This window comes from Diabrotica virgifera, chromosome 8 (genome assembly GCF_917563875.1).
Source record: "Diabrotica virgifera virgifera chromosome 8, PGI_DIABVI_V3a".
Classification (NCBI taxonomy): Eukaryota; Metazoa; Arthropoda; class Insecta; order Coleoptera; family Chrysomelidae; genus Diabrotica; species Diabrotica virgifera.
The window spans coordinates 24,734,048-24,748,105 of NC_065450.1; positions in this window are offsets into that span (position 1 = coordinate 24,734,048).

Genomic DNA, 14,058 nt, shown 5'->3' on the forward strand with positions numbered 1-14,058 from the left:
GCTACAATGTTATATTTTGTTGCATAAAAACGGCGCCTCATATGAAAAAAAGGCAAGAAAGGTTTTTGTCGTAAATTGAACGACGAATTCAAAAATGATTTTTAATTTGTAATATCTCGGTGGTGTACTATTTTTGAAATTTTGAAAATTTCTTGTAACTTGCACCCAGTTAAAATCTTATAAGTGATATTTTCTGTCATTGTTCTAGTTTAGTATTTTGGATAGTTCTTGTAGTCCGTTCTTTAAAGGTAAAATATTGCAAAACCTCTAAATTTTAAAGAACCGCTTGGATTGACATGAAATTTGGCATACACATATCTAACAAGTCCAAGAAAAAAAGTGATATTGTGCCCATATGTGCTTTTGCCCCGGGGGTGGTTTTCACCCCCTCTTGGGAGTGAAAAAATATTCGTCCAAAGTAAGTCCGGAAATGGATAAACTGACTAATTCTAAGAAACTTTTGTTCTATAGACTTTTTTCACTAATTCAATATTTTTCGAGTTATTTGCCAGTGAATATGTTCATTTTTTCAACAAAATAACCACGCTTTTAGACGGTTTTTTGCAAATAACTCAAATAGTAAGTATTTTGTCGAAAAAAGATTTTTAGCAAAAATATAGCCTGTAAAATATATTAAATATTGGTGTACATATCACGTCTGTGTACCTAGTAGTAGCTGAGTTATAGCTAATTAAAAATAGGTTCATATTAGTAAAATTTAAAATGGAATACTTTAACGTGAAATAACCAAAAATGAAACACATTTTGGGGAAACCTTATTACAACTTTTATAAAGTGTTTAAAAAAAGCTTCATTTTTGTTTTATAAAAAGAAATTCTAGCATCAAAAGTAAACAAGTTACGCTCAAAATAACGTTAGTCCCTTTTTTTGGTAAAAGAATCGGGAAAATTACCCCCTAACTAGTATCTCAAATGAACTTAACCGTTACAACTTCACAAGTTTCTTGACTCGCGTATGTATTGTTTATATGATCTGTAAGTTTCATCGGTTTAAAGTCCTTATTTTTGAAAGGGCTGTAGTCAAAATGGGTTGAACGAGTCACTGATTACGAATGTATGCAAATTTAGAAACACCAAATCTTAATCAATTTTTGTCTAAGAGAAAAACAAAAAATACATGATATTCAGAAAAGCATTGCTTAATTTTTTTGGTTTTCGAGATATTTGGTATCTCTAACAATTTTTAAGTTATTTTGAAAAAAATCATATTTTCCAAATTAAAATTTTTAAAAATTTCACTTTAAAACCAAATTTTTTCAAAAATAAGCAATTTGAATTGATGAAACTTACAGATCATATAAACACAACATAAGTAAAATAATGTATGGAGCGGTAACGATTGATTTCATTTAAGTTGCTAATTAGGGGGTGGTTTTCCCGATTTTTTTTTGCCAAAACAAAAGGGACCAACTTTCTTTTGAGGGTAACTTGCTTAAATTTAATGATAAAACTTTTTATAAAAACAGAAATAAAGCTCTTTTTAAACACTTTAAAAAAGTTATAATGGATTTTCCCCAAAAAGTGCTTAATTTTTTGGATATTTCACTTCAAATTATTCTCTTTGAAATTTGGTGAATATGAATATATTTTTCATTGGCTATAACTCTGGCTTTACGAGGTCCAGAGACCTAATGCGTACACAATTTTTTTTTACTTTTTTACAGGACATATTTTCGCTAAGAACGTTTTTTTCGAAAAAATAATTACTTTTTGAGTTATTTGCGAAAAACCGTCCAAAAATGTAGTTATTTTGTTGAAAAATGAACAAATTCACTCGAAAATAACTCGAAAAGTGTTGACTTTGCGAAAAAGTTCTATAGAGCAAAAAATACTTAAAATTAGTCAGTTTATCAATTTCCGGACTTATTTTGGACTTAGATTTTTTCACCCCCTATAGGGGGTGAAAGTCACCCCCAGGGGAAAACCATGCCTCGGCACAATATCACTTTTTTTCTTTGACATGTAAGATATGCGTATGCCAAATTTTATGTCAATCCAAGAGGTTCTTTAAAATTTAGAGCAAAAACCGTGAAAGAATGTACTATTGATAATGTAGTAAGAAATGGAAAATACGCGCCAAGATGTTTTATTTTTTTTGTATAAAAATGGTGCACCATATGAAAATAAGACAAGCGAAGCTTATCACAAATTAAATGCGAAAATTAAAAATGGTTTTTAATTTGAAATGTCTCAGTGGCGTTCTATTTTTTTCTCTAATAAAATTCCAACTATTACTCGTGTTTGCGCCAAAGATAAATACAAAATTATTAATTGTATGTCAAAAAATGCGCAATAACTACGTCTTAAAACCCACCAAATTTCATTTTAATAGCTCAACCGGTCTTAGAGCAAAACATAAATTGGCAGTTTGAAATAAAAATTTTATCTCGGAAACGAAGCATACCTTTATACAACAAACTGTTACTATTTTTCATGTAGAATTACCCCTTAAAAATTGTCATACTTATTAAATAACACCCTAGATATACTCTTTATTTCTTGGATTAGCCGAGGGTACACATTTCCTCGGTGTAATATTTCCCAGATCTTGTTACGTGGTGCACGATCAAAGTCTTTTTCCAAGTCTACACAACGGAGAACTACTTACTGTTGTGCTCTGGGGCTCTTCTGATAGCTGTCTCACCATGAATATGAGGTCGGTTGTACCACGCCCACGCCTAAAGACGAATTGACTGTCACCAAAGTGGCCTCGATATTTTCTCTGTCAGATATCCAAACTACCATTAAGTCCTGTAGTTTACACTTTTGTGTTTATTACTTTTTTTTTAATGGGAGAAGTTTTGCAAGAGTCCAATCTCTGGTTATCCATCCAGTATGCCAATATATCCTCTGATCTTCCTTAGTCATTCCTTAGTTGTTAGATCAGCCTTAATATTATTATCTACTGCAGCATTTTTTTAATTTCAGAGCTGGTTCCCTGAGTTCGTATGTTATGTCATCATCATCTTGCTCTTCAGTAAAATTGGACTTCACTCTGTCATTCTCTATTTCGTTGGTGACTCCTATTAGTTCTTCTTTTTCTTCCTCTTTATAAGCAATTCTGCTTGTTCATTGGCGGATTGATACCTCTATGGAAGGTTGTAGCAGAAGTCAAACCGCCTGGAGTTTTGTTTGATGGATCGAGTAGCTCGACAGAACTGTTGCCGGGCCCAAGCCCGGATAAAGGAGGAGGGGGTCCACAGCCAGATTAGCACCCTAGTGATAGACTTTAAGACCATACAGCTTATAGAAACAGGACTCTCATTAGTAACTCTATAAAATGTTCTCACCATTTTTCCGTAATCTCTTCATTTTTTAATATGTCCATTTCTTGTCTTCATTTTTAATATTTGTCCTCTAAACCTGTTACTCTATAGTAACTCTATAAAATGTTTTCGCCATCTTTCCATAATCTCTTCATTTTTTTGATATGTTACCATCTTTTGTCCTTTAAACCTTTTACTCTGGTAGATTTCTTTTATCTTGTATTTCCCAATTCTTCCTATTGATGACTCTTAGCTTCTTTCATTGTCGCTTGTACAAGCTTTCAATGTTCCTTATATTCTTGAAAATTACTTTCAGTTTTATTGCTTATATACTTGGATACGATTTCAATGGTCGCTCCGGTAAATACTGGGGTGAAATCCTCGAGCGAACTCTCTCATCGACCTCTCTGCACGCTCTCCAGAGATCGTACTCGCATTCGCATATGGAAACTTACAACGGCTTGAAAGAAATGAGGATGTTCAATACTCCGGATTTATGAAAATCGGATAAGACCACACAGACTTTTAACCTGATGGCTCATGAGAGTATGGGAAGTTCGTGCGAGACTGCCATCGTATCGAAATAAATTATCGTGTGTGGCCACCTTTTTGTATAAATTTATAGACCGATTTATCATTAAGTAAACGTTTAATACAATAGTGTAGACAATGGATGGTAGCTTCCTTTCGATAAAGAAATATATTTATGATTCGTTTAGTTTATTTTTTATATATTTCCCTACTGAATAAATGAGTGACGCAATTTGATGCATTCCCTAATTCCAGAATATATTCAGCGTTTCTTAAAAGTAGCGGGACAGTCAAATATTTCACGAAATGAACATCGGATCGAAAAACTCAAAAATACGTGTTCAATATTTTTCAAAAACCTGTTCCGTTCTTAAATTAATACATGTTCATTTATACAGGTTGTTCGTAAACAATTATGACAAACTTCAAGAGGTAATTCTACATTAAAAAAATAATGACAGTTTGCTCTATAAACGTATGTCCGCAGTTGCTTCGTTTGCGAAATACGGGATGTTGAAATTTTTATTTTAAACTGCCAATTTATATATTGCTCTACGACTGGTTGAGCTATACTTGCTTGAACTTACTTCAAATACTTTGTAAACGCTACAATGTTATATTTTGTTGCATAAAAACGGCGCCTCATATGAAAAAAAGGCAAGAAAGGTTTTTGTCGTAAATTGAACGACGAATTCAAAAATGATTTTTAATTTGTAATATCTCGGTGGTGTACTATTTTTTCTTTAAAAAGATTCAGACCATTACTCGTACGCGCGCCGGTGATGAATATAAAATTTTTCTGTCACCTCTAAATGACTCTAAAGGAGGCCATTTTGAAAATTTCTTGTAACTTGCACCCAGTTAAAATCTTATAAGTGATATTTTCTGTCATTGTTCTAGTTTAGTATTTTGGATAGTTCTTGTAGTCCGTTCTTTAAAGGTAAAATATTGCAAAACCTCTAAATTTTAAAGAACCGCTTGGATTGACATGAAATTTGGCATACACATATCTAACAAGTCCAAGAAAAAAAGTGATATTGTGCCCATATGTGCTTTTGCCCCGGGGGTGGTTTTCACCCCCTCTTGGGGGTGACAAAATATTCGTCCAAAGTAAGTCCGGAAATGGATAAACTGACTAATTCTAAGAAACTTTTGTTCTATAGACTTTTTTCACTAAGTCAATATTTTTCGAGTTATTTGCCAGTGAATATGTTCATTTTTTCAACAAAATAACCACGCATTTTAGCAAAAATATAGCCTGTAAAATATTTAAAAAAAAAATGGTGTACATATCACATCTGTATACCTAGTAGTAGCAGAGTTATAGCTAACTAAAAATAGGTTCATACTCGTAAAATTTAAAATGAAATACTTTAACGTGAAATATCCAAAAATGAAGCACATTTTGGGGAAAGTTTATTACAACTTATTTAAATTCTTTAAAAAAAAGCTTCATTTTTGTTTTATAAAAAAAAATTTCTAGCATCAAAAGTAAACAAGTTACGCTCAAAATAAAATTAGTCCCTTTTTTTGGTAAGAGAATCGGGAAAATCACCCCCTAACTAGTATCTCAAATGAACTTAATCGTTACAAGTTCACAAGTTTCTTGACTCGCGTATGTATTGTTTATATGATCTGTAAGTTTCATCGGATCAAAGTCCTTATTTTTGAAAGGGCTGTAGTCAAAAGGGGTTGAACGAGTCACTGATCACGAATGTAGGCAAATTTAGAAACACCAAATCTTAATCAATTTTTGTCTAACAGAAAAACAAAAAAATACCTGATATTCAGAAGAGCATTGCTGACTTTTTTTGTTTTTCGAGATATTTGGTATCTCTAACAATTTTTAAGTTATTTTGAAAAAAAAACATATTTTTCAAAATTAAAATTTTTAAAAATTTCACTTTAAAACCAAATTTTTTCAAAAATAAGCACTTTGAATCGATGAAACTTACAGATGATATAAACACAACATAAGTAAAATAATGTATGGAGCGGTAACGATTTATTTCATTTAAGTTGCTAATTAGGGGGTGGTATTCCCGATTGATTTTTGCCAAAACAAAAGAGACCAACTTTATTTTGAGCGTATCTTGCTTAAATTTAATGATAAAAACTTTTTATAAAAACAGAAACAAAGCTCTTTTTAAACACTTTAAAAAAGTTATAATGGATTTTCCCCAAAAAGTGCTTAATTTTTTTGGATATTTCACTTCAAATTATTCTATTTGAAATTTGGTAAATATGAATCTATTTTTCATTGGCTATAACTCTGGCTTTACGAGGTCCAGAGACCTAACGCGTACTCCATTTTTTTACTTTTTTACAGGACATATTTTCGCTAAGAACGTTTTTTTTTTTCGATAAAATACTTACTTTTTGAGTTATTTGCGAAAAACCGTCTAAAAATGTAGTCATTTTGTTGAAAAATGAACATATTCACTCGCAAATAACTCGAACAGTGTTGACTTGGCGAAAAAGTTCTATAGAACAAAAGTTACTTCAAATTAGTCAGTTTATCAATTTCCGGACTTATTTTGGGCTTATATTTTTTCACCTCCAGGGCAAAAGCACACATCGGCACAATATCACTTTTTTTATTTGACATATAAGATATGCGTATGCCAAATTTTATATCAATCCAAGCGGTTCTTTAAAATTTAGAGCAAAAACGGTGAAAGAATGTACTATTCATAATGTAGTAAGAAATAGAAAATACGCGCCAAGATGTTTTATTTTTTTTTGTATAAAAATGGTGCACCATTTGAAAATAAGACAAGCGAAGCTTATCACAAATTAAATGCGAAATTTAAAAATGGTTTTTAATTTGAAATGTCTCAGTGGCGTTCTATTTTTTTCTCTAATAAAATTCAAAAGATTACTCGTAATTGCGTCAAAGATGAATACAAAATTATTAATTGTATGTCAAAAAATGCGCAATAACTACGTCTTAAAACCCATTAAATTTCATTTTAATAGCTCAACCGGTCTTAGGACAAAACATAAATTGGCAGTTTGAAATAAGAATTTTATCTCGGAAACGAAGCATTTGCGGATATACCTTTATACAACAAACTGTTACTATTTTTCATGTAGAATTACCCCTTAAAGTTTGTCATACTTATTAAATAACACCCTAGATATACTCTTTGTTGCTTGGATTAGCCGAGGGTACACATTTCCTCGGTTTAATATTTCCCAGATCTTGTTACATGGTGCACGATCAAGGTCTTTTTCCAAGTCCGCACAACGGAGAACTACTTACTATTGTACTCTGGGGCTTTTCTGATAGCTGTCTCATCATGAATATGAGGTCGGTTGTACCACGCCCACGCCTAAAGACGAATTGACTGTCACCAAAGTGGCCTCGATATTTTCTCTGTCATATATCCAAACTACCATTAAGTCCTGTAGTTTACACATTTTTACATTACATTATTTTTTTTTTCATAAAATTCAGACGATTGCCCGTATTTGCGCCAAAGTTGAATACAAAATTTTTAATTGTATATCAAAAAATGCGCAATAGCTACGTCTTAAAACCCACCAAATTTTATTATAATAGCTCAACCGGTCTTAGAGCAATACATAAATTGGCAGTTTGAAGTAAGAATTTTAAGACCCCGTATCTCGGAAACGAAGCATTTGCGGAAACACTTTTATAGAACAAACTGTTATTATTTTTTATGTAGAATTACCCCTTAAAGTTTGTCATACTTATTTACTAACACCCTATATATACTCTTTATTGCTTGGATTAGCTTCGGGTTCATATGTCTACGGTTTATTATTTCCCAGATCTGGTTAAGTGGTGCACGATCAAAGGCTTTTTCCAAGTCCACAAAATGAAGAACTACTTACTATTATGCTCTGTAGCTTTTTCTGATAGCTGTCTCACCATATATATGAGGTCGGTTATACCACGCCCAGGCCTAAAGACGAATTGACTGTCACCAAAGTGGCCTCGATATTTTCTCTGCCATCTATCCAAACTATCATTAAGTCCTGTAGTTTAGACATTTATGTTTATGAATTTTTTTGTTTAATGGGAGAATTTTTGCAAGAGTTTAATTTCTGGTTATCCATCCCGTATGCCAATATATCCTCATGATCTTCCTTAATAATTGCAAACCTTCTCCTTCCATATATTTAGTTAGATCAGCCTTAATATTATTATGTACTGCAGCAATTTTTTAATTTCAGAACTGGTTCCCTGACTTCGTATGCTATGTCATCATCATCTTGCTCTTCAGTAAAATTGGACTTCACTGTGTCATTCTCTATTTCGTTGGTGACTCCTATTAGTTCTTCTTTTTCTTCCTCTCTATAACCAATTCTGCTTGTTCATTGGCGGATTGATACCTCTATGGAAGGTTGTAGCAGAAGTCAAACCGCCTGGAGTTTTGTTTGATGGATCGAGTAGCTCGACAGAACTGTTGCCGGTCCCAAGCCCGGATAAAGGTTGAAGGGGTCTACAGCCAGGTTAGCACCGTACTGATAGACTTTAAGACCATACAGCTTATAGAAACAGGACTCTCATTAGTAACTCTATAAAATGTTCTTGCCATCTTTCCATAATCTCTTCATTTTTTAATATGTTACCATCTTTGTCCTCTAAACCTGTTACTCTGGTAGATTTCTTTCATTTTGTATTTCCCAATTCTTCCTATTGATGACTCTTAGCTTCTTTCATTGTCGCTTGTACAAGCTTTCTCGGTTCCTTATATTCTTGAAAATTACTTTCAGTTTTATGTCTTATATAGGTACTTGGATGCGATTTCGACGGTTGCTCCGATAAATACTGGGGTGAAATCCTCGAACGAACCCTCTCGTCGACCTCTCTGCACGCTCCACAGTGGTCCAAAATCCCGAAAAGCTGGCCAGAAGTCAAAAAAAATTCAACGTTTCGAGAATGTTATTACATTTTCTAAAAGAGAATTAAATTCCCTATTCAGTGTTGGCAACCCTAGAGTTATATATCCTATATCTGAATTTCCAGTTCAGTTCAAAGTTGACCTTCGTACGGAACACTAGCGCAGTTAATAATAACGAATATTTTATACGCACAGTCTTGTACGTGTATCTCGAAAACGAAGTGCGCAAATTCAATTCTGCAAAATGGAGGATATTCGTGGAGCCATCTTTAATAAAAGTAGATAATATTAAAATATTTGTATATGTGTTATATTTAGTAGATTTTAAGTTGAAATTATGTAATAAGAAATTATATATTTTGAAAAAATGAGATTTTCAGATAGCCAAATAGTTATGTATTCCATGGAATCCAAGATGTTACTTCAATCATCTTTTAGCTTATATTTCCCTCTTTAAGATTAAAAAACAATTAGCTGCTACTATCTGCCCCTTTGGTTTTGCGAGAATTTTTTGTACAAGCGCTCTGCGCTATGATATGAGTTTCAATATGAATCGTTAACAACGCAGAATAAACAGATCATGCCGCAGCATTCAGGTAGTTGTTATGACTGTAGATATTTACTTATTTCAGTATCGTAGGGTAAAATCGTAGATAAAAGGGTCAGGTACAGTATTGTTGAAAAATAAAGTAAAAATTACTTTTGACTCTCATATGATTAATAATTGAATTTGACGTTGGAATAAAAAATTGGCAGATTGCATCCGCCATTTTGTTTTTTGAAATTTCTATTTCGGATTCGTAATCAACAACCTCAAAAACCCCAGGATATCAAATTTCAACGGTATTACATATATTTAAAATACATAAACCCGCCATATTACATCCGCCATTTTGTTTTTTGCAATTTAGATTTCGGATTCATAATTAGCGACCTCAAAACCCCTGGATGCCTAATGTCATGCCAATCAAAAAACGCTTTCATATTTTGGCCATCTTTTCGGGTTTTTAGACCACTGTGCGCTCTCCAGAGATCGTACTCGCATCCGCATATGGAAACTAACGGCTTGTAAGAAATGAGGATGTTCAATGCTCCGGATTTATGAAAATCGGATAAGACCACACAGACTTTTAACCTGATGGCTCATGAGAGTATGGGAAGTTCGTGCGAGACTGCCATCCTATCGAAATAAATTATCGTGTGTGGTCACCTTTTTATATAAATTTATAGACCGATTTATCATTAAGGGGATGGGTACGTATTTTCGGCTGCAATGCTATTCAAATGGGGATTCATTTTTTTCGAATCCTGAGAAAACCTAATAAGTATTTGTCAAAAATTTAAACGCAGAATGAAAGATTACATTCTTACCGAGGGTAGAAAGTCCTTGAAAACTTCTGTTTATTTTAATAAGTTACAGGGGTGAAATACTAAGAGAAAATTTAGTGTGATTTTTAATTTCAAATATCTCATTCAAAATAAACTTTTTATTTATTCTAATGGACTTTCGGCCCTAGGTAATAATTTAGTCTTTCATTCTGCATTTAAATTTTTCAAAAATATTCATTGGTTTTTTCAGGATTCGAAAAAAATGAACACAATGTCCGTGGTAATATTTTCCAAATCTATCTTTGTCTTACAACGATCTCAGTCGAATAGAATATTGTCAGCATGTTGTCAATCAGACAGTAACAATCAGTGACAATTTTAAATATTTGACAAAGCATCGGGAATATTTTGAGTTGTTGATTAAATAATATTGATTATTTCATTCATAGGAGATTCTGACCAATAGAAAGCTAGATAAATCTGAATTAAATCGATAATTTTTGATAATCTCCTGTCGTTAAGTATGTTACGTCAGATGCCCTTCGTTGCTACGAAAAAATACATTCAGTGACATTAATGACAATTAATGTTTTAAAAATTATAAAAGTGATGACTTTCAATCGTCAAATATTTATAAAAGCTGTGTGTTTAATGGTACTTACATAAATAAATTACAATAAAATTTTGGTTTTGAACAGTTTGATTCATGAAATAATCGCAACAAATTGCACTCGACCTCTGAAATTAATATAGAATTTTTGCTCTCGTGACACTTTGACATAATTTCACTCGCCTTCGGCTCGTGAAATTAAAACTGTCAAAGTGTCACTCGGGAAAAATTCAATAATTTCAGAGCTCTTGTGCAATTACTACTGATTATTTCATTCATAGGAGATTCTGACCAATAGAAAGCTACAGAAATCTGAATTAAATCGATAATTTTTGATAATCTCCCGTCGTTAAGTATATTACGTCAGATGCCCTTCGTTGCTACGAAAAAATACATTCAGTGACATTAATGACAATTAATGTTTTAAAAATTATAAAAGTGATTACTTTCAATCGTCAAATATTTATAAAAACTGTGTGTTTAATGGTACTTACATAAATAAATTACAATAAAATTTTGGTTTTGAACAGTTTTATTCATGAAATAATCGCAACAAATTGCACTCGACCTCTGAAATTAATATAGAATTTTTGCTCTCGTGACACTTTGACATAATTTCACTCGCCTTCGGCTCGTGAAATTAAAACTGTCAGAGTGTCACTCGGGAAAAATTCAATAATTTCAGAGCTCTTGTGCAATTACTACTAATAATGTATTTGATAAATGATTGATTTAAAACTTAATAAAAAGTTATTATTGTGTATTTTTTGTGTAAGATCTAAGCAGAGAATACATCAGGATAATATATTCTGTGATCCAAGTATTTTGTTTTTAAAGATGTTCAAAATTGTAAGCGTTCTATAGTAACAATATATTATTAGAAAATCACTTTAACACTTTTCCTCTTTTCTAGATTGAGTATTAGTTTTTGTTGTACATATAAATTATTACAATCACTAAATACACAGTTAGTGAAAAATTATCACATTTATTAACTAAATTAATAATTTGCAATTAGGTATACAAATAACAGTCATCTAAGAACATTCAAAAGCCATCTCTTTAAGTTAATGATGACATTTTCAAGTAGAATGACATTCTAATTAGTAATGTTTACATATCCATACCAGTGTGAATTTTACTACACGTAATTTGCCGTGTAAAGACAGAAAAAGTAGGGATAGCCGTAAAATATTTGCGAATTATGTACCGATGGCTTTAAGTAAACGTTTAATTCAATAATGTAGACAATGGATGGTAGCTTCCTACATTTACTGAATCGATCCAAGAATAGTCAACTCAAACTAGTAAGAGTTAATTCGATTTTTTCCGCGATCTACTTTTACTAACAAGGGTTAGGAAGAGTCAACTTCAACTAGTAAAAGTTGATTTAAATTTTTGAAATCAACTCTTACTGCTCGTTTTAGTTGGAGTTGACAGGAACTAGGAATAGTCACTGAACTAGGAATAGTCACTGAACTATTTTGTGCGGCTGTAAATAAGACAATGTTTGTAAATATGCTGGAAAACATGAGAGCAAACGATCGACAAACGGTCTCGGCACCTTAATAAAAAGAAAGAATAGTCAATTCTAACTGAGAATCAACTTAGACTGTAACATATATATTGAAAAGGATTGGTGTTGAAACACCTCTCTGTCAAAGACTGTTGTTTTGAAATCTCCACCTACTTACTTTGCCCTCCAGCATGACGAAGAAACGCCTGTTTTGCAGCAATTAATGTACGATCCTACTGTGTCATATGATGCTGTTAGATCTACGAAAGCAGTAACTGCAGTAGCAGTGTTACAAGTTTTTCTTCGAAGCTTTCTTTAATGTTTTCTGTTAGTGTGAGGACTTGACCGGTGCAAGACTCAGCAGGTAAAACAGGATGACTTTTGGTATAGAGATTTTGGCTTCGATTGCATACCATTCAATATCACAATTTTATTTTAGACTTTTCTTGCGTGTAGCTGTTAATCGGGTCACTGCTATCTAGCCAAATTTGTTCCAATCCTTTTGAGATGTCCTCTTGATAAAAAAATCGGCTTTGATGTTACCGGAAATAACAAAGAGTCCCTTTACCCATACGAAAGTTATTTACTAGTATGTTCTTCCGGCAGCTTTAGTTGATTTTATAAAATTTTAGCGACAAGACTATTTGCTTAAGAGGAAACAGTAGCGATCAACAGGTAGCGAAAACGCGTTCCAAGATTGCGGCTGTAATTTTGAATATTTTTTCGAGATATTTGGCACACGTATTCGTAATATAATAAAGAATGGCGGTACAGAGCCCCATTTGAAAAATATGTGAATATGTGGAAATTGCTCTGTAATTAAATACAATATTAAAAAAACGAGGCTGTACCGCTATTAAGAAGAACAAAAAAATACACTTTCTTCAAATAAACTTTTTTATCCGATGCCTAGATTTTGTGTCATTTTGGAACTACTAATGAAATAAAAAATTTTAGTAGTTCCAAAATGACACAAAATCTAGGCATCAGATAAAAAAGTTTATTTAAAGAAAGTGTATTTTTTTGTTTTTCTTAATGGCGGTACAGGCTCGTTTTTTTAATATTGTATTTAATTACAGAGTAATTTCCACATATTAATATATTTTTCAAGTTGGGCTCTGTATCGCCATTCTTTATTATATTATGAATACGTGTGCCAAATATCTCGAAAAAATATTCAAAATTACAGCCGCAATCTTGGAACGCGTCTTTGCTACCTGTTGATCGCTACTGTTTCCTCTTAAGAGTGTAGGCGCAAATATTATAAGCCTATGCCTACTTTTTCTGCCTTTACACGGCAAATTACGTGTAGTAAAATTATCACTGGTATGGATATATAAATATTACTTGACAATGTCATCATTAACTGAAAAGCTTTTGAATATTCTTGGATAACTGTTATTTGTATAATTGCCTTAATTATTAATCCAGTTAATTAATATGATAATTTTTTCACTATTTATTCAGTGATTGTAATAATTTATACTCTGTACAACAAAAACTAATACTCCATCGAAAAAAAGAGGAAAAGTGGTTAAAGTGATGTTTTAATAATATATTGTTACGATGTAACGCTTAAAATTTTGAACATCTTTAACAACAAAATACTTGGATCACAGAATGTATATTATCCTGATGTATTCTCTGCTTGAATCTTACACAAAAAAACAAGATGTATACCTTTACAAGCTGTATGCCTTAGAGTCAACGGTTTTCAACCTGTGACACATGTACTACTGGTGGTGGGTACATATCAACATCTTTAACAACAAAATACTTGGATCACAGATTATATCCTGGTGTATTATCTGCTTGAATCTTCCGTAAATAATAAACAATAAATAACTTTTTATTAAGTTCAGGTCTTAAATAAATTATTTATCAAATACAGAATCAATATTATTTAATCAAC